Below are 21336 nucleotides of genomic sequence, written 5' to 3'. Positions count from 1 at the left end.
AAAATCAAGTGTGGGAAAGCAGAGCAAAGTCTGAATTTAGCACTGTGGAACCCAATCCAAATCCCAGAGAGGCGCATCCCTTGCATAGGCTGAGGTCCAGTTGGAAGGGGTCCCTGTTCAACACACGGTACCTGCAGAGAAACAGCAGACTGGCTTTTTGCAACTGAAGCTCGCTGGGGAGGGACAGAAACCTATTTTCAGATAGATCTGCCCTGCCGAGAGCTCCCTCCTACACATCGGTCTTTATTAAAGGTTGATCTGCTCTGCACTCTCTTCATGAGTAAATGGCATCCTCCACTGTAAATGCTAACCTTGCCCCAGAGGAAAAGAGTAGCATGCTCCTCCTTTCTCATCACCCAGGCTTCATGAAGAAAACTTGCTCGCCTGTGTAATTCTCTGCAACTTGTCTGAAGGAAGCCTTTAGGATGGGAAGACTGAACAGAGACATTTCTATAGCTTCCTTGTTATTTGAGCTGCCAGCACAGGGCTCAGGAAGGATGCAGAACTGCAAGGTCTCATTCTGTGCACAGGGGTTGCACTTGGTAGTAATGGAGAACTAGAAAGGGACAGAGGCACATACTGTTATGGAAGCATTTACGCAGCTCAGGTTTGGCAAAGGGAAACGAGGAGAGTGTGTTAAGTGAAAGATCATTTGAAGCTGATAGAGCTGACACCTCTTCAGGAGGTGCAATAACATCCATAAAATCTTCCATTTTGCTCTCTCTGGCTACACCAGCACAAAATAAGGCCACATCTGTACTCTTGCTAAACATCCATCACTGAGTACTCAGCTCAAATTAACTGTTTTGGGAACACTTTGCTTGGGGCTACTAGCAATTAAAGTTCATTTTTGTCAGCTGAGAAGAAATCGATCAGAACTGATGACTGCATTAATGTTATTCATCACCCCCTGAAGATTTCCTTCTAGTGAGCCACCTAAATAATTAATATTAAAATTTTGTGAAGCATTCTCAGATGTTGTAATAAATGTATACTAACAGTCTATTTACAAGGTCACAGTGTAGAAGGCTTAAAACATGATCAATTATGACATACCTTTGTTTTTCAATATGAGCCTGTTTGAAGAAGCACAATCTATGCAGAATATAATTACATGTATTAAGTTACACCACAATTTGTTCTGCCACTGACTATGTAAGATTAAAAACACTGCTAAAAAACGGCCAACTAATTAATCAAAGGGGATCATTTCCAACAGCTTTCATCTGATCAGCTGTGCCTCAGATCTATTTTTATAGAAGAAGTCAGCCAAACAGGAAAAGTTAACTGTAATGGACAGACAAAAGCCATGCTTGAAAAAATCACAGTAAGGAGTACATATGTTGTTTTTCATGGATCTAACTAATATGAGTCATAAGAGTTTCCGAGTATCAAGGAAAGACGATGGATGAGGAGGATTGCCAAAGCACATCCTATATATGTATATACACACCAGCTATCCTGTTTGCCAAGTGCCAGCCTCCATAGACAAAATATCAGCATGAAATACTTTAAGTCCTCTAGACTTAGGAAGCTGCATTGTATTAAGCATTTGTGTCACTGAGCTTGGAGAAGATACACAAAGCTGTCATTGTACCTGAGGAAAAGCTATAGCTAGGGAATTAAGGACCTAAAGCCATGGAAAAGCCTTGTGGGATTTTCCACGCAGTTTCGTTGTTACTAAGACTCCTGCCAGACTCTCACAAACTTAAATGTTGTATCCCTGTGCCAAGCAAGGAAATGCTCAGCTTTACAGGAGTCCACAGACTAAGGTTAAGAGCAAATGCTCACACATAACCTAGGAAAAGTGTTTAGCACCTCAAAATGGTATCCTAGGCAGACAACATATAACTACCTGCAAAGATGCTAAAAGGCAAGGGGTGCCTCCTTCCGCTTTCGCTGGTGTAGCACCCCATGAGCCACTGAGCCACAATGACAACCCCTTTCTGAGGAGGAACGTGCTGTCCCATGGGGTATGGAAGGCCAAGTCTCCGTTTCATCTGTAAACAGAGCACATTAGCAGTCTTGTTGAACTCAGAGTGATTTAAAGTGTGTTAGAAAGACAAAGGGGAAAACAAATTAATAAAAACAGCAATCTTTCAGCAATGTTTCTACAACATATTTTGTCTATTTGTTTATAAAAGAACTTCTATGGAAATCAAGTGTAGGACCAAATGACTAATAAAAATGCTGCCTCAGAAATCAACGTCAAAAGATGTGGTAACCTCTAGCTTTTGGCCTTGGAGCTAGAATATTCATAGACCCTGGGGAAAACACTCCTTCCCATCCCTTCCTGTGAAGCAAGAGCGCTGGGCAGATGGGTCCAGGAAGGTGACGAAGCAAGGCACAAAAAAAGCAAGAAAATAACTTGATTGTGTAAAGTGAAAATTACTGTGTATAGACCATAAAGAAGACAGTCCCCTTGTGAAGATAGTCACAGATACACGAGTCCTTTTGTGAACATAAGATTTTTCTCCTGCTGAATCCAAAAGGATTTTAACAGTGTGCGTACCAAGGTGTTTTAGAAACTCACTCAATAGCATATGTGCATATTGACTTGTATACCAGCTTGAGAAACTGGACCCTAACTGTTCACAGCATGACAGCTTAAGTTGCAAGAAGGTGACGCTCTCTTCTGCATACAGAATTAGTTAATCCCCATCTGCTGGTGTGCTACAATTCCAGTCATCTCCTGAAAAGAGTTTAAAAGCCAGGCAGATAATTAAAACACAAAGTGTTTTAAAGCATTAAATGTTTCACTCAGGCTAGCAGCTGGAATCATTTTTGTTGTTATGTCTTCTTCGTCTTCTCTTCCCCAAATACTCAGTGAATTCGCTTTCTGCTGGGAACATTCCCTAGACATTCACGTTTTAGGAAATTCTTCAAGAACATTAGTAAAAAGCAGATCGCAAATAGGTCACCACCAATTTTTGCATTATGCAGCCTACACTTTGACAGTCAGGAGTCAACTGAATGCCATACATACTCACTAATGAAGTAGAACACAGCTGAGAAGTCCAAGGATAATTTAATGGGCGCAGTAAATTTTACAGAAAGACTAATGTATTTCCATAAATTGAAGATGTTCATTTTACCAGGCAATGTCATAAGCCTAAACAGCAAGCAGGATCTTTAAGGAATATATAGGTGGAGAAGTACCTAGGATGTACGGTAGGACAGTACAAGCTAGATTCCCCAGCAAGACCATGGCCCAACAGTGGGCAGCTCTTTACCCCATCCCTTCCAGGGACCAGCATCAGCTGTTGTTACACAGGGACATGAGAAGCACCACTGGTTCCAGCACAGGATTGTACTCATACGGCTGGGCAGGTCATGGGTCAGAGCTGGCTTGGGTCCAGCTGGCTGGGGACATGCCACTGCTGGCACACATCCATGCAGGCACTCCACTGAGTACCTTGTAATTATAGGCACCTCTATGATCAATTAACATTTTAGCAAGGGCTTTGAAGACTGTACTTCTCGGCTGATGATGCTACAGTGGTACTGAAGAGGTTCCTGTTCGCTTGTCTGCCTGAACCCCACGCTGAGAAAATGTGCCTAGTGAAATTGCAAGAAGTCTATGTTGTCTGCCTAGGATCCCATTTTGAGGTGCTAAGCACTTTTCCTAGGTTATGTGTGAGCATTTGCTCTTAACCTTAGTCTGTGGACTCCTGTAAAGTGTCCCTTATTGTTTGTGCACTTAACACATGGTTAAATTTTGCTAAAGCCCTTTTCAAATTCCATAGTCCTTAAAAGCCTTTGAATTTGAGCAATCATACCAACTAATTAGTTAATACCTGTGGCCCAATTTGAAGTAATTATGGTAGTTTCACCTTCATTAACTTGAATTAGAGTTCATCCAGAGTACAGGATATGTAAAATGCAAAAGACTTCCAAAAGTTAACTGGATTACAAATGGTCCCTGCATAATGAATTTTTGTTCAAATGCTCACTGAATTACATGTGTATGCCCCATCATAAATTCAATAAGTTCAGAAATTTCATCTCCGTGGTAAAAGTGTCCCAACATAAGGACAGCTCAGGTTTCCCAAATGCATCCATTTGCTCACAGACAAGATCTCTGGTTACAGCCTCCCTCTGAGACCCTCCTCTGGCACAGGACAGTTAAAATCTGTTTCCTGGTAAGAAAGTCTTGTGACATGGAATTCCGGAAAAAAAAGGAAAAGCTCTTATCTTCTCTTGGGTTTTTTGCCTACAAAATCTAATCGTGGAAGTCCCTACATAGCAACTGTTGTCTGAGCATTGAGAAATGGAAATAGTATCCTTTTGTTCCTCTTTTTTTACAGGGCTACTTTCCCACATGAGACTGATGTATGCTGTTACTTGTGTTTACACAGACAGCCGTTCAAAGTGTCCACAGGAAACTTGGTACATGATGAGGACATCAGGGTGAATGAGACAAGTCACCTCTTAATACTATAATCCCATTTAAACAAAACAACCCAAATTATGAACCTAGGCTTGACTCCAGTTGAGACAAGGGTAACATCCCTTTAAGTCTTTCTGCCTCTGCATTTCTGTCATTCCGGGTCTTACATCTCTGTGGTCCAGCCTTCTGTTGGCATCACCAGGACAGTGTCCCTGTGAAAGCAGCACAAAGGTCCTTACTGACACACTAGTCTGGTGTCTGGCTACCCTGTGATGAACTACCTGAAGTACAGTGGCATGAAGAGTTCGTCTCCAAATCTGGGAGATCTTGGTTCAGAGGAAACCTCATTCCTTCCCCCTCCCTTACATCTCTTCATCACCCACAGTCGTGGGGATCTGAGTCCCCAGGGGCACAGTCCCACATGGAGAGCTTCCAAAACAAAGATGGAATCAAGCCAGGGAACCAGCTCTCACAAGCTCCTGGCAATACTGGTGCAATCTACAGGAAACTCAATGGAAACCATGGAAGGAGGGTGGGAATCAGAAAGTTCCTTGCCTACAAGACAGGCAACCCAGAAGTGCCGCAGGAGTGGGGTCAATGCACAGGAGGAAATGTGGTAAGAAGGTAACGATGGGTTTTGTGAAAACATGATCATACCTACTATTATCCAGCACACATGAGGGTGTGGGGATGCTCTGCTATTTAACCTCCTCTCCTACACAATCTGTGTTTTAAAGTGAACACTATGTCTATCGAATGTTGCCTGAGGGTAGCTCTCTGATTTCCCTTGTAACACCAATCTGCTATCAAGACAAGGAAAACAAATAAACCAAACCTTACAGTTAAGCAGGTAACGGCTCCTCCAGCCTCTGGTTTAAGTGGGAAAAGTAGATAAGACACATGGTGGTCAGCTCAGGCAGATGCTCCAGGCTGGACCAGGTTTTCCTCTCAGTGCCATGGGGTAGGGCTGGTGCCCAGCAGAGACTGTGTCTGCCACAGGAGAGGGGCACGTCCTGGCCTCCTGACCCGGGAGGGGGTGAGCCTCCAGGGCAGCCAGGTTTTGGCATTCAAACATGTGCGGAGGAGCACAAAGAAGCCCTTTATGCCGCTGCAATTGCAACATTAGATTTCAGTTTTATTCCCAAACATGAGCTGAGCTCTCAGTCATAGACAGGCTTTTTAATCAGCCCTGGCAAAGATGAAAAGCCTGAGAAAGAGAGGCAGTGTCTGTGCAAAAAGGACTCATTTACATTAAATAATTATCCTGAAGGAGAGAAACAGCAAGGGGGTGATTTTTTAATTATAAAGAAATAATTGCAGCCTGGAGGAGTGTATGGAGTCCTAGCTCTGTTCCCTGTAAGTTACCTGTGTACAGTGAAACCCAAGCTGTAGGTTTGAGAGGTAAGAAATATCTGTTTGCTATTATTTTCAAAAGAGAGTATCTATCATGTGAGAAGGAAGAGAGGGAAATAGTTCTGCACCCCCAAAAGGCTGCTGCTGTTGTAATGTCGCCTCTGCACAGCAGGGCAAAAAATCAGTATTGCAAACATAAATGCTAAAAATACAAGAGCTGACATATAAACACATTCTGTAATGCATTAGGAATGACTCTGCTGATGAGCGTGTGTGTGTGAGAGAGACACAGCACTGTCATACAAGTGTATCCATTTGCTACACAGACTGCTTATGCAACCTGGTACATGCTTTCTCTTCTTTGGTATTGCTTATTTAGTAAAAAATAGAAAGGATTTGTTTCCAACGCTTCCTGCTGCAGAATCAGGGCAGCACTCAGCAACTCACAACTGGTTCTCGGTATAGGGTAGTAAACACACTTCAGCTTTACATGGGCATGGCACCCATCTCAGGGCCACCAACACGAACCTATGATGCAGTCTTGCAGCACCCTGGGGTGCTTTGCTCCCCCATGCCTGGCTCCTGTCCCTGGGCCATAAATGTTACAAGTGTGCCATATTTCTACTCTGAAAGGGTCCTCCAGCCTTCATCCACTGCATCTCACTGTGCCCTCTCTTCCTAGATTAAAGACCTGCTTGGCAATTACTTCCAGTTTAAGATTGCTGACAAAATATTATCTCATTTTGAAAACAAAGAAGAGTGGCAGGGACAGGAGAATCCAGCAGAAGAGTGAGGCTAGAGAGAGAAGAAATAGCACTGGGACACAGCAGGAAAGGGCTACCAGACTCAGGAAACTGAGCAAAGAAACAAGGCTGGATTGCCACCTGAAAGCACACAACAGCCGCTGCTTTGCAGCTCAGCTTTGCCCTGTCACCAAAACCAAGTGGTGGTTTATCAATTCACATATGCCTGACAGCTTTTATAGTAGTAAAAGTTCTGAAATACTGGTTTCTGCCTGTAAGAGAAAGCAGGCTATGGGCTGAGTGCTAGATACCATCTTCCTGTGATGATCAAGGTGGCTGCTGCAAAGTCACGGCAAATGTGGCTATGAAATGTGTGCATAGATTTTGTATTGCTTACAATAGAAAAATATATAGACAAGCTATACATATATGTTGCCTTACAGAATAAAATTAACTGCATTAATTCCTTCATAAGCCCGTTCTACAATTTTCTTGTTTTCTTAAATTCCCAGTAAACCTGATTTTCAGGCCCAGCAAACTCCTGTGTTGGAAAATTCAAGAGCTTACAGTAGCAGATACACAAATCAGACTGTAGTGTCCAACTATACAAATATCACTGGAACATTACCATCAGGAGCACTGATTTACATTTACAGCTCTAGAAATAGGATTTGATGTCATGGACTGTGTCAAGTACCCAGGACAGCATAGCAAAAGTTAATGGGCATAACGCATTAAGCTAATGGGATTCAGTCAAGGGTGAATGTGTCTCTTTGGGCTAAGAAAGCATCAAATCTGCCCACATTGTCTGAATGCTCTGCAGCCTGCCGAGTGCTTCTGCTATGGGCATGGAATGTGAAATGAGAACAAGAGAGGGAAAGAAGCAGGGTGTATCTGCAAGAACAGAGGTGAAAAGATGCCAAGGGACAATGAGAATGACCAGCTCTTCATCTGGGAAAAACAAAAGAACAATTTTCCTTCATATGTCTATTTTGAATCAAATCCTGCCCTGATCGCTCTGCCTCAGAAGAATATGGTCAGAAATGCATTGTTTAAGGGGAAGTAGATTTAAAACAGCAAACTTCTTGTTTATAAACATGGGTGAAAAAGTATTTCCCTTAGCTTTTTTTTTGTACAGATGACTCCCTCCCACCACTACCCCATCATGGAATTTGATAGAGAAGGAAGATCAAAGGAAAAACAAAATGAAATCTGAAGAGTAAAGATAAATACTGCTGATTTCAATCTGAATCTGAATTCACAGTATTTCCACAGAATAATAGAAATAGAAGCCCCCCTTACCCCTCCCCTGCCTTAGCCAGACCTTCCAACAGATCATTCCTTGGCTTCATCCCCTTCCTATAAGGAAGCAAGGGAAAGGGGAATTTACTTAAAGACATCAGAAGAGTCAGGTTCCCAAATACACAGAGCAGTCTCAAGTACAGCCAAGAGTTTCTCCTGCAAAATCCCTGCTTGCAAGGACTGAATTGGCGCTTGTTTTCAAACATCCACACATAATTTTTGAGGTCAGCTCTTAAGACTACAGCTTTTCAGCTGTTTCGGATGCTGATACAGAATTATGTTTCCCGTGTGGTTTGACCAGCACCTTTTTTCAATGCTAATACATTTTATTGCAAGACTTCAGCATTTTGTATCATTCTCAGAGAATTTGGATTTGAAAAGCTGAGGAAATTCTTCTTCATAAGCTGTGAGATAAAATATGGGTAAAACTGTCAGCAATGTTCATGTAAGCATATGTCTGTGTTTGTATTCAAGGGTCTAAGCTCTATTTCTTCTGTTCCAGCTCCTTGCATTTGTATTTCTCCTTCTGGGTATTTGCTGTTTGTTCTGCCCACACCTCACCAGCCCACTCAGGTGTGCTCTGCTTTCCCCTTTGGCTGCTGGTCAGATCTCAGGCACTTGTAAATCCTCCTGTACCATGGTGCATGCTGGAGCCTCTCAGGAAAGGTTTTGTCACACGGTGCCATCACAGAGATGTAGGATACCTGGGGCTGGAGGGGTCATGTTTGCACCTCTGCCATGAGATTGCTTGAGTTTTATCTACAGACAAACCCTGAAGGTTGTACGGTTTTCACCCTTGATTATGGGGTTTCATCAACACTCTTTGGAAACAAAACATGGATGAACATAAGAGGCACTAAAGATATTAAAGTAGCTGATACTACAAAATACTGCTATGCCACAAGTCTTTCTAGCCTGACTGCATAATAAATGGGCTTGTTTCTTTTACGCTTCCTTTAGCACCTTATTCCTGCAGTTGTCTCAGATCTTACAGTATTATTTAAGGAGTGAGCAAGTGACTCTGGAAGTCACGTATGTGCATGTCCAGGTAATTCTATGCTCAATAACCTAACAAGCAAAATTAAAAGTTGGGGTATTTGGAAGTGCTGACACCCTTCTCCCTCTTTGCAGAAGGCACCCCATGGGCTGCACACACATACACACAGGAGAAGTGAACATAAAATGGTTCTCACAGACCATGCCAAATGCTATGATGACATTCTTGGCCATACCAGATTCACTTTAAATTCGGCTCACAGTTACTCAACACAACAGAAACCGCACAGTATTTCCCCATGGGCAGTGGTGTTTAATGCATTGATAATGTCTTCCTGAGTTAAAAAAAAAGGCCAGAATAAATTCAAATATGATCATAACTCTAAGCTAAACACTAACTCATCGTCAGACTGCAATGAATATGCTTAAAGATTGGCACATATGGCCGAAAACTGAATGTCTCTGGAGGATGCATCATACATGATCAGTGACCTCCTCAAGAACTCATAAGAAAGCTTAAAAATTATAGATTCAACTTTATTTTGTTCTAGCCACATTGTAAGGGAAGATAGAGAGGTCAGGACAGAGACAAGCTATGAAATATTCAAAATACTTGGAGGGCTGAAGCAGTAAAGCTTCCTTGTCAGCAAAAGATGTTAAATCATATCATAAAGGCCCAGATTGTGCAGCGCTGAGTCTTGACCTGGAACTAGATCCACAGAAATAAATAAAATGAAAGTAACAAGACTATTCAAAGGCTTCACTATTGTTCACCAGAAGGATGTCAAATAAAGCAGGTTCTGTTCCTTCCCCTTACTCATCTTAGGATATTATTTGCAAAGCTATGATCAGTCACACAGGCCAGTTTTTAATTAGAACCCAAGTATTGTGCTAATACGAATACCAGTCATTACCTGGATGGTACGAAGATCTGAAATAAGAAAAGAACTGTGACAAGTTAGATCATCCTTTGAATAAAAGCTGGGCAGAAACGTTAAACCCCCTTGAAAGCTGGGTGCAGGGCAGACCAAGCTCTTGTCACTGGATACAGTGAGCAGCTCTACTTTTAGAGGCTGGCTACCTACCAGCCAATCAATCAATCAATCAATCCCTATTCAATCCCTGAATTCAATTCAATCCCTATTACGGGTGCCCATGAACAACAAAGAAACCCCAACCAACCAGCTGAAAGGCAGCAAGTAGCAGATATTTCCTGGAAAAAATGAATGCACTATTTTAGTGGGCTATTGTTGAGCCCAGTGCCTGATGTACAAGGAAATGAGTGTGAGATAACATTTTCAAAATAGACCATGACACTTTTGGGCGCTCTATCGGGTCCATGGCATTCTGATGAGTAATGTCCATCCTTATCAATGCACCGGGTGATTCATGCCCAGGAGTCGCACAGCCATTAGTGGTGTCCAAATGCCAGTCAATGCCGCTGCGCCTGCCCTGTTACACGGAGCAGCCGTCACTAGCTGATGCAAACCCGAATTGGCTCCCTTGAGAATGAAAACTAAATGTTGGCCTTGTTTTCATAACTCTCCCTGAGCAAAGCACCATGGGAAAGAGGGTTTTGGGGTGCAAACATCTTCTGGGGGTGCTGCCAGCCCAGACATGGGGCCAGCTCCCCTGGCACCCAACCTGTGTCCCCCCACAGAAGCTATTGCTGGCATCAGCACAGGATCCAGGAGGGCACTTCTGTGATAAATCAGAATTCCCTTCCTCTTGGAGACATGTCAGCTCTTCCACATTGCCAAGGTGGCCAAGCAGACGGTATGAGCTGCTGCTGGGAAAGAAGTCAGAGGAAAGAGGCATATGGAGAAAGGGAGCACAGCTGGAAGGGTGAAAGCCATATCCAACAGGGTTTTGTTGTCCTTGTCCAGGTAAGATACCTGAAAGGTCTGGCACTAAACCCAGATGGCCTCATGTGACATATGTCTTCACAGAAGTCAGGGTGATGCTGAAATACTTGTAGCAGCTATGGAATTCCCATGCTATGGAAAGAAAATAATTCAAGGCATGAAGAAAACCACAACATCCTCTGAATAGAAGGACACAATCCATGTTTCCAGTACACGTTCTTATAGCCAACATGGACAGCAGCAATAGAAATGTTTTTGTCAAACAAAAATAATAGTTTACATCAAAAAGTTATTTCTTTTCCTATTAATTTCTATGGATATTCATTCTTACTCATTTCTCTGGATATATGGTACATGTCAACAAAGCCTTAAAATCATACAAATTTTTTCCAAAAACAAATTATTTGTTTTCTTCACTTGATCTTAGCTTTTTCTTCCCCCATTTTCCTCGCATTCTCCTACCCTCATAATAAAAATTTTAATGTGGAAAATAAGGAAAATCAGATTATTTATCTAAATATATTGAGAACTCCTTGGACCCTTTCACAGCCAGCTAGGATTTTGGAGTAGAGGGAAGAGAAGTAGCTCAGTCCAGGTTACCTGTGTTGCATTATGCTCAGGAACCACTTTTTCTTACTTGAAAGAAGTTTCTAGGTAAAAGGAATTCCAGGGTATACTGACAGTCTTTCCAACCATGTACTCTCTTTGATGAATCATTTCCTCTGAAGTTAAGGAGATGAGGTACACAATCGTATCACTGCATACACTTGTATAAAAGGTACAAAAGGCCTTTTCTTTTAAACTTAATAGCAGGAGAATGAAATAATCTCTTCTTTTTTACAAGAGAATAGTTTCATTGTTCTGCCCACATACTTTATTTGTTGAACTGACATCTGTAATAGTGAAATGGAAGAGGAAAGGGAAGCGGATGAGAGAAAGAAATTAATTAAAATATTTGGGATAAGCTTTTGGAGAACACTATATGGCTATGTTTGAGTAAACTTGACATGATCTAAGCAATAGCACAAATAATCAAACACTGGAGGAAAAAGTCCACTCTGATCTGGCTGCAAAGGCTGACCTCTCTCATACATCACCCTTCCAACAGTGTTATTCTAATTTGTTTGTAAGGCAGCTCCCCGAAGGCCCAATTCCCCTTTGTGCGTAGACAGAATTTCCACTGTGGCTCAGAGAGTTGGTTTTTACTATAACATGTTTGTTTCTGACAGCAGCTCGCTGTGCTGGGTTAACTCTTTCAACTTAAATTTGGTTCCTCAGCTTTCGATGCCCCATGGGGGTCACACCATACTGCTGTGCACGGGGAGGAAAATACCTGCTCCTCAGCATCTTGTCCTTATCTCCAACCCAGAGTCCAGGCAAGGTGGCAGCCCCATGGGCTTGCAAGGTATGAACCAACATGTGGGTGAAAAGAGCTTTCATGTACCACTTCCACCAGAGAGGACTAACACATGACCAACATCAGCACCTCCACCATTGCTGGCTGTGAGGTGAGGTACTGCCACCAAGAGCACCCTTGTTGGGCGGATAACTCATGCAGAATGAGGTTTTCTGGAGGGCTAGCAGACATCTGGCTTGGTGGCTGCGCTCTTGCCACCAGGCAGTGGCATTTGTGGTGGAGAGAAGAAGGAAGAAGCTGAACAGCAGTGGAAAATACCCCAAGTTTTGCCAAGTTCTACTGATAAAGACAACAGTCCTTGCTTTCCTTCCTTGTGCTAAGGATCTTGATGAACTATCAAGACCGAAGGCCTAGCATACAAGTTAAAAGAATTTGGCGCTATGCAAGGAAGCCCCCAAATTTTGCCAGTATTCCTCAGCAGCATCCCCGCTTGTTAAATACCCTCCGGGTGTAACGCAAGGGATATGTTAATTAGCACGTACATTTTTATGTGGACCAGCTGTCTATTCTGTCCTCTGTCAGAAATGCAAAGTCCTCTGGGAATCCCTAGGAGAAAACAAGCTTTGTCTTCTAGGAACAGGATGGTTTTCTTTTAATAACCCCTTCAACTGTAACTCATTTAGCTTATAAATCTTGACACTTGACAACAGATTCTGGCCACTGATGTATTGTTTTCTTATGCTAAGGCTTTTTTTTCTCTCCTTCCTCCTAGGATACCTTACACTCTGTGTTTAAATGTGAGACACAGCTGTCTGCGCCAGCAGGAGTTCACATTATAAAAATCACTGAGATTTACACAACAGGTGTCCTACCAGCCCTCTGTGCTAATGTTTTCTCCATGCAATGAAACAGTACGTGGGGCTGGGATAAAAAAATAAATCAAATTAAAAGAAGAAGAAAACATTTTCTGGCTGGAAATTAGTTTTGGAGCAACTTCAGCTTAAGTGCTCAGTCTTGTTTTTTCTCTTACAGGAAACCTAATTAGCTCCCATAGAAGTGATTGGGTGAAATTGGTAAGGCAGAATATGCATAAAGGAGTGACAACCCCAGGACAAGGCTTAGGAGAAGGAGGATGATTGGGAAGAATTGTCTTTTAAAATATATGCATGTCCATTGTCCTGATGCCACTTCATTGAATAGTCCAGGGACACCTACAAAGCAACAGAAACGAGACTAAAGACTAGTGCAGTTCCTCCTCTTGCAACTTGCAGTCCTGTCAGGTTTTTCCAGCCCATGATTGTGCAGAGCCCTGGGTAGAGGTTTTTAAACTTACTGGCTTTTGTTTTGTCTTGTAGACCCTTTTTGAAGAACCTTCAGGCCACAAGTTTAAACCAGTGCTCCAGCCAAGCAACCCTCATTGGTGATGAGAGCTCCTCACATCCCCCAAAAGCTGAAAACAGCAACCAATAGTTTTAAAAGACATGCTGTGTGTATGCAGTATATGTATATATACAGAGTCTACATATAATGTAGAATGCTATTATATTTAGACACGTGATACATAATATTATAGCAAAAATGCCCCTGCTGCCAGGCAGCTGCAGAGAGAGGAGCACTGTCAGTGTTTTATTTAGTGCATTCAAAATGACACACAGTATGTATAGAAGAGACACATTGACACTTGGTACTCAAGCTTTTGACTGGATCAGATTAACTGTCCCTCAGAAGGCAGGGTTATGAGCTCAGGAAATGCTTGAGCACTTATCTGCATGCTTTCCTCTGACAATGTGTTGGGAGGCAGAAAGTGGGGACAGCAACAAAACCAGCCATTTCATGGGGGAAACTCAGGGTACAGTAAATGGCACATAAATTATGAGGGGAGGGGAGGGAGTCCTGCTTTTCAGACTTAAACGAAAACCAGATTTGAAGGCTCAAAACCCTTTGCAAAGAGGATTTTCACCCTGGGCATATCTCCCTATCTTCTGCCTCTCCTCACAGCTAATGCCAAGTGCTTGAATTGCTTTAATTCACGCTCCGGAGTGGGAGCGTGGTCCTGCGGGAGCTGTGTGGTTTTAAAGACAGGTGGAGCATTTCACCCTGCCTTCTCCAAAGAGATATATGACAAGAGATTTCAAGCAAAGGAAGAAGACAAGCTGAAAAGGAATGCTGAAAAAAATCACTGTTGGCTTACACACAAGGCAGCTGACCCAAAAAGTGATCATGCAGGAAAGACGAGCCAGTGCTGACCTTGACCATATATATGTGTTCGCAATGCTAGTAACATATTTAGAGTACAAAGTCTTGAATGTTGTGTCCAAATCAGAGGATTCACCTTTGAGCCATGTGAATTAAAACATGCCAAACAGCTGTGACTAGGGAAAACATTACAATGTGGAAGGATTTCTGATATGTTGTCACTTCGTGTTACTGATTTGTGGGTACCCAGTGCAAAATTGGAGCATTGAGAAACTGGGCACAGTCCAACCTGGAAAAGCATTGTACAACTTTGGAATTATCTTATATCCCTTCCTCATGTTTTGCTGATCAATAAGATAAAGCCATTGCTTTTCAGTAGGCACAAAGGAAGCAAAACGTCCAAGAGGTGCACATGAACAACAGTATCGGTAAGCTCCTGAGGGAAATAAAAACAAGCGCCTCCAGCCAAATGTCAACTGTGAGGATTTAAAACTCCTGAAACATGTGTTTCACATTCAAGCTTTTCCTGTGAATGAGTTAGCTGTTCTGAGGATACTGAAGATATATGAGAAAGTCTGAAAGTCATAAACTGACTGGAGGGATTATATTTGTTAATGCCATGCCACAGAGCTCTAAGTCCCTTAGGATGAACAATACCTTCTCGCATATGTGACAACTGCCATTGCAATTTGGGGTTTCTCTTTGCTAATCACGATGCAACCTTCGGCGCGAAAAGCATCCAGCACAGGACGTTACATTAAGACAACCTCTGTCTTTCTGCAGTGGTTGGAGCTGGCTGTGCATTACTCTCAGTGGAAACGATCTGGCCTTCAGATGTGTGAAATACTGAGGCTTGATGCTGCAGGTTATTTTAAAATCAAGGCAGTGTCAGTCACCATTGACAGGGCAGCAGTGAGACGCGCTCAGACACTCTTGCATCACCCACTGCACTAGCAGGAGGCCACAGGTGGAGAGTTCATTTCATGCTTTCTGTCGTTAAATAAAGCCTCATCTTCCTGTTACATAATCAGCCTCTCTGATCTCAACCACAGCTAGGACTGCACCACCAACTGCACACCAGCCAGCAGCCAAGCTGCCTCTGCATCCACACTGCATCAGTGAGCACTGTCCCCACGTGTGGAGATGCCACAGAAGATGCCCAGCTGAGCCCCGCTACAGTGGGAAAGCACAATGCTTTCCTATACAGCGCCCAGCATCACCGGCTGCTAAGGCAGGTGGGATCCCTAGGCTGCTGTTTCCTGCGTCCTCTCCCTGGCCAGCAGCCTTCAGGGTCACTGTAAATGGAGCTGCTTTTGGCCAAAGATTAGTTATTCCTACAGAGAATGTTCCTACGCAATGCTAAGGCATCCGGGGGTGCATTTTGTCAGTGGCAGAGCACAGTTCAGCTGTCACTACCTCTGCTGAGAAGAGGGGGTTGCCAGTGTCCGTGCCCCCTGCAGCAGGCACAGCACATTTGGAAGGAGCCTTGGCAGGAGGTCTGAGCCTCCAGACACTACCATAACTCAGAGCGAGCTCTCCCCTTGCCTGCCTTTTCTGCCTCCTCAGAGTGAACGCACCATATGTTATCCCCTTGTAGCTCATCTCCCTTTTAATTAGATTTCCTGTCTTACACTGACAATTACTGCTGCAGGGCTGTGGCCTCATGGCGGTAGCACAAATGGCTGAGCTCTGGGATGATGCTCAAATGATGCCCTGTCAGGGAAACAGCTAGGAATACTATTTGGAAGCAACTTACCCAGGAACCATCATCAGTTGACACATTCCCCTTCTACTTTTAGCCCCTCAAGCCTCTATCCTCCTTCCCGACAAGCAGAGAGATGTGCCTCCAGCTTCTGAGGGAGAGCTCCCCCACCATGGTGGGGATGGGATCCGATGGGATGGAAGGGGCTTGTTTCCCTGGCAGATGTCAGACAGCTGAGAGAGACCAGGCATCACAAGATGGCAGTGCCAGGGCTGGCCAGGTTCTGCTCAGCCCATGTGGCCAGATCCTGCCAAGTGCCCATGAAAACCCAGCCCCGCTCTCCCCACCTATCCCAGTGCTGCCAGCCACACATGTGCTGGGGTGAAGGGGCATGCAGGAAACCTCAAAGGGGTCCCGTGAAGAAGGAGCCTGATTCACCACCATAGCTCCTAATAGTCCTAATGGCAGTAACAGAGAGCATGGGGGAAACAGGGCAGCAAAAATAAATAGCTCTACTCTGAGGAAGTCTTGAACATTTTAGAGCTTGCAGCTGGGCGAGCTTTCTCTTCTGGGAAATATCTTAATACAGGGAATTAAATGTTTTCCCTGAAAGCTTGCACTAAAATGGGATCTCTTGAGAGAATGCACCCTTTGGGTGGTAATTTGCTGATGCTATTTCGAAAGTGTTGAGGTGGATCACGTACAACCTCTCTCAGCATTTTAGTCCTTCCAGTTTTTATGCTCTGTACTGTGGGGATGGGCCTACTCCATGATCGTGCTGCTCATAACGCAGTGGCACCGTATTGGCTCCTTGGTGTTAATACTTAGATAAAATAGCACAGCAGCATCACCTCTGCAATAACACGCTAAGTCTAGCCTCAACTACTCTATTTTATCATAGAATAGTTAGGGTTGGAAAGGACCTTAAGATCATCAAGTTCCAACCCCCCTGCCATGGGCAGGGACACCTCACACTAAACCATGTCACCCAAGGCTCTGTCCAACCTGGCCTTGAACACAGCCAGGGATGGAACATCAGCAACCTCCTTCGGCAACCCATTCCAGTGCCTCACCATTCTCACGGTAAAGAACCTCTTCCTTACATCTAGCCTAAACTTCACCTATTTCAGTTTGAACCCACTACTCGTTGTCCTATAGCTACAGTCCCTGATGAAGGATCCGTGTAGGCCCCCTTCAGATATCAGGTTACACCTCCTCAGAAAACCCTTCCCCTTCCATAACAAACAGGCATTTCAAAACCAGGCCCATCTTCCTAACAGAGGAAGGTGTGCTAGGTTTCCCTCCGCCTCCTTGCTATGCAATACTTGATTTGCTATTCAGGCAGTCATACTCATGAAAGCTTGCAATACTTCCAGGAGAAGCAGGGTTTCTCACATACATGGCATATGATACCTACAGAACCTACAATTTTAAGTAAACAAAGATGTTTGCGACCAGGGATGTGAGATGGTGATAATAATTTGGCTGCAATGTCCAAAGGTCACTTAGGACCTGAAGATCTTTGGCTTGGAGATTGTCACCTCCCAAGCTGCTCTTCCATGACTCACTCCACAAACCAACCTCATTGCCACAGCCAGGAGGAAATGATTCATAAAGACTGACCTTTCCCCTTGCCACCCCTGCAAAACGAGGTCTGTGTATAAGCACTCATAGAGCTGGAGCCATGGGAATTGCAACTAGATAAACCATCCATGGACAACAACATCACGTAATCGCTTCCCTGTCTGTCCTAGTGGTGGTGATGTTTGCTGTGAGCCGGGTACACTCACAGAAGAACAGATTTGGGGCAAAACAGAAAAATGAGTCAACGAGAAGGTAAGTCAGACCAGGGAAGACTAAGAAGGAAGTGTCAGAGAAGGATGAAACTCCTTGGTCCCCTCTTTGCAGACAGTATGAAGCCAACATCTCATAGAAAACTTTACATGCCTAAGAGTTAAAATAAACCCGATATCCTTCCTGCCATACTCAGTCTGTGGGATTCACAGTGGCAGATCAGCAGTCATTAAAGAATAATATAGCTCCGTTATTACTAGCAACACCCTCAGGACATGGGATGCCTAGTCCTGGGTGACTGGCCTGCTGTCGACATGCTGCACAGACACAAGGTGACAAGGGGCACTGCACTCATGTCATCAGGGGTGGATGCAACAGATGGAAGCAAACACAAAGAAGAAGGACATATTCCTCTTTGTCTCCCTTGTGAACCACCCGTATGACTTAGGAGGTCCTTACCACTTCAAGGCAACCTCTCATCAAAACCTCCGATTTTAAACATCCAAGAATTCGTTTCAGTCTGAATACAAAGACAACCAAAATGAACCAAGCTTTCTATTTCTTTAACACACCCTGTTGGGCTTGACCACCGCTCAACAGAGAGGTACTCCCAGGGCTTGCAGCACACCTCATACAACTATAACTAGAAATGGCTAATTAAACTGGCAGGAATGTCACCAGGACCTGGCAAACAAGACTTGTTCCTTAGTTCTAAGTCTGTACTTCTATGAGAAGCTGCCACACAGGAAGACAGTAATGGCAGGCCGTTCACTCTCCTTCAGTGAGGGTTGCTTCAAATGACTAAGTGTCTAGGTACAAGTTGCTCCTCACATACCCAATATAATAGACTCTCCACCGCTGAATACAGTGGTTGCAGATGGAAGGTATAGCAGCCAACATGCACTCACAGGGAAAGCATCAGTCTGCCAGGCAGAGCATTCCTGGGGGAGCCATGTGAGGTGTGGTGCTGCCTCCTCCATGTCCCCACTCCCTGGGAAGTGGTGTGTCTGGGCTTGCAGGCAGCCTCAGGGATAGATGGCATAAACATGACCCTAGTAGTGGGGGCTGGCTAGAGGCAGAGTGAGCTACAGAGAAGAAGGCAGCTCAGTAATTATTTACACTGAGCACATAAAAGACTTATTAGGCAGCTGCTGGCAGGCAGGCAGAGTTACAAAGACGAGCCAGACCTTGCAGTTTAAGAGCAGCTCTGGGAAACCAGCCACCAAGAGCAGCATTTCAGCCAGTGGGTGCCATACAGCACCCAGCTCCACCAGCATGGCAGTGGTTCACCTTCCCCTCCACTGCCCTCAAGAACCATGTTCTCAACTGCAGCATCCCATTGGCAGAGCAGCACCACCAGCGCCTGCTGGGTGAGGGAGGCCAGCAGGGATGGATCTGGGGTACCAGCAGCCAGGGAAGCCCAGATGTGCACAAACAAGTCCCTTTGGGAATGGTGCCTGGGGCAGCCATGAGCACGTTTCCCTGAAGGGATGACGAGGGCAACTCTGGGCTTCACCTATACATGCATGCCATTGTGCAGGTACATGGCAGCTTTGCAACACAGAAGCCAATAGGCTTGAGCAGGAAAGAAGCTGTGCTGCAGCCAGGAGCCTGGGGAGTGATTCCCACCCTCAGGACAGATTCCGAGCAAGGTGGTGGCACATCAGGATTTGCACAGGTTTCATTTGAGAAGGAGCAGCCTAGGACTGTTGCTGCAGACTGTCCATCCCCTTCAGCACATGCCCTCTTCTAGCATGCTATCTAGTGCTGCCACGCTTGCTTTCCTCACATTTTTGTTACCAGTATCATAAGATACTCTTAAAACTTGGTCATTTCTGGACTGTTTCTGAGACGGGGCCAATAGTCATTCCTGTTTGAAGCCTATTAGAAAGATTCCCACAGTTACGGGTGCAGTATCTGATTGCAAGATCAGGGAGAGGCAGGGACTGGCCCTCGTGTCCCATATTCGCGAGACCTTTCCATGGAGCCGCTGCTTTCGAGGTCACTGTGCTCCTCAAGACATCTCACCAATGTGTCGCTCCCACTGAAGGCTCTCCATATGCTGCTGGGTAACCCTCAGGCTGAAGGGCAAGTGTTAAGGTATGTCGTGCCCTGCCCTCTGGGGTAGCATGCATGATTAGGAGATCATATTGCCAAGGGGGTCACGTAGTTAACCAGAGGGAGAAGTGTGAATTATGCAACCCTCTCCACTGTTTGCTTTCTTCCCATTGACATGCCTAATGACCACCCACAGCAAATCTATCCTCTGAAAACCTTTGCAGGGTGCCAGGGCACCACACAGGAGGAATCTGAGCTACTTCTTGATGTCTCCATCAGGGACTTGCCTCCTTCGTGGGCTCTGCTACCTGCCAGGGAGCCCCCAATGTCTCTATCACCATCTCCATGCACCGTGCTGGGGCTGCACACATTTCCACTGCACGCAGACATAATTACACAAGCAGAACAGACCCCAGGGCTTTGCAATCCTCAAACATGAGCAATTCTACTAACAAACACTCCTCATGTCCTGAGCTGCAAGGCGTAGGAATATGACAGCTTCTGGAGGCTGGGTAGCTATTGAACATCTCTGGCTGCTCAGAAGACTTATTTTACCTCGTTCCTGGCACTTTACTTGCGCACATATCTGTGAAGATGAAGGATCTGAACACCCTGAGTAGGTGGCGTGCAAACCTGGGGCTGGAGAGCTCTTTGAAGCTGCTGACAAACTTTAAGATCAAGGTTTCTTGGAGGAAGGAGAGGAAGTATACATAAATTGAGCTTTCCTCTTCAGTCAGCCATTAAAAAGGATGTGAAGGGAGAACAGCAACAGGGTTAGTAAAAACAGAGGATTTTTATGGGATGGGAGTGAGCACAGCAATTAAAATAGCAGCTCTGAGCTACTCACCCAGTGACATTGTAGCAGCTATAGATACACTGTTAAATAGACCAACTGCAGTAAATTGCAGATACAGCTTTCTAGTGTCATGTAGTCAACAGCTGGGAGCTGAAAACAGCTGTATACTTGTGCCTTCGAACACAGCAACAGGGGTGTCTCATGAGGACCCCTAAATCTGGGCTAACCCTGCCAGCTCCAGAGAAAGCCGTGCTATTAGGAGTTAGGGACCTGCATAAGGACCATGCTGAATGAGGTCCTGGTCTCCTGACATGCATTTCTCCAAGAACCAGGAATTCTTAAGGTTCTAAAATATTTTCCTTTTCTGAATGGTACATACAAACCATGGCACTCTGATCCTGCCTCCCAGGCTGCAAGTCAGGGATCCACTGGATTTTGCAGCAGCTGCATAAAGTCAAGGTTAAAGAAAGGCCACGAGGCACAGGAGTGGAAGACCTGCTAGAAGTATCACATAAATAAACCCTGCTTTTAGATCTGTCCTTGCTTTCAGTTCACCTTAACTCTTGCCTGCAGCAGCAAGACAGCAATGACAGCAGCAAAGGCAAACCAGATTTTACCTTAATCAATCACACACAGGACCAGCGTTAGCAGCTGTGAGGGGAAGCACAATCCCATCTCCTTCATGTCTGGGAATACTTTCCTGTGATTGCAATAAAGGTGTGGCAATGAAAAAGCCCCTGCTGAAGGACATCTATGCAGGATTGCCATGGTAGGGCTTTGCCTA

This window comes from Pezoporus wallicus, unplaced genomic scaffold, assembly GCF_028554395.1.
Source record: "Pezoporus wallicus isolate ANWC-B61680 ecotype Strahan unplaced genomic scaffold, APGP_CSIRO_Pwel_v1 contig_5069, whole genome shotgun sequence".
Lineage (NCBI taxonomy): Eukaryota > Metazoa > Chordata > Aves > Psittaciformes > Psittacidae > Pezoporus > Pezoporus wallicus.
The sequence above is the reverse complement of the archived record's forward strand: the minus strand, read 5'-3'. Positions refer to the sequence as shown.